Source organism: Ornithorhynchus anatinus, chromosome X5 (genome assembly GCF_004115215.2).
Source record: "Ornithorhynchus anatinus isolate Pmale09 chromosome X5, mOrnAna1.pri.v4, whole genome shotgun sequence".
Taxonomy (NCBI): Eukaryota; Metazoa; Chordata; class Mammalia; order Monotremata; family Ornithorhynchidae; genus Ornithorhynchus; species Ornithorhynchus anatinus.
The window spans coordinates 26,713,627-26,714,943 of record NC_041753.1 but is presented as its reverse complement, the minus strand read 5'-3'; positions in this window follow the sequence as shown (position 1 = coordinate 26,714,943).

Sequence of the window (1,317 nt, the reverse complement as noted above, 5' to 3'; positions counted from 1 at the left end):
TGCTTCACTGAAGACAAATAAGGGAGTTCAAATTGAACTCAGCACTTTATCTTGACGTCATCCACAAAAGCTGTCTTTATCTAAACCTGTTATTCAGCAGGATAGATTTAGGCTAGAGATGAAACAGGAAAGTTGTTAAATATTGGAAGGGGAATCAAAAGAGGTGGTGGAATTTCCTTCTTTAGGGACCTCATAAAATGTGAATTCCACACTCAATGTGAATCACACATGATGTCACAGTAGTGTTTGCTCCTACGAAGTGTGCACAGAGATAATCTGTCCTGTGACCACAGACTGTACCCCTAACCTTAACCAGCCACCTTCCAATGCCTGTGCTAATCACTGGTAACTGGGTGAGAATGTGTAGATGGCTTTGGGAAACCATCACCAGTACTGTGAAAATAAAATAAGCGAACACCCTCCTGATGGTTGGGTACCCAAACCACCGACTTCTAAACAAAAGTCATTCATTCAATTGTATTTATTAAGACGTTGGGAAAGTACAATACAACAGTAAACAGACACTTTCCCTGTTCACAAAGAGCTTACACTCCAAAGGGAGGGAGATGGACATTAATAATTATATATAAAAAAATTACAGGTATGCACATAAGTGCTGTGGGGCTGGGAAGGAACCAAGTCAGGGAGATGCAGAAGGGAGTGGGAGAAAAGGAAATGGGTGCTTAGTCAGTGAAGGCTTCCTGGAGGAGATATGCCTTCAATAAGGTTTAGAAGTGGGGGGAGAGTAACTGTTAGTCGGATTTGAGGAGGAAAGGCATTCCAGGCCAGAGGTAGGGTGTGGGTGAGGGGTCATCAGCGAGATAGGTGAGATCAAGCCACAGTGACAACGTTAACATTAGAGGAGTGAAGTATGTGGCCTGGGTTGTGGTAAGAGAGTAGCGAGATTACGTAGGAGTGGGCAAGGTGATGGAGTGCTTTAAAGTCAGTGGTGAGGAGTATTTGTTTGATGTGGAGGTGGATGGGTAACCACTGGAGTTTTTTGAGGAGTCAGCTGACATGTCCTGAACATCGATATAGAAAAATGACCCAGACAGCGGAGTGAAGTATGGACTATGAAACCAGGTGACTCAGGAATTTGATTGTTTGCTGATGACCAGCAGTGTGGTCTAGTGGAAAGAGACAGAGGACCTGGGTTTTAATCGCAGCTCCACACCCGACTACTGTGTAACCTTGATAAGTTACTTAACTTCTCTGGGCCTTAGTTTCCTTAACTGCAAAATGGGGAATAAATACCTTTCCTCCCTCCAATACATACTGTAAGCCCCATGAGAAACATATGACCTGATGAACTTATGT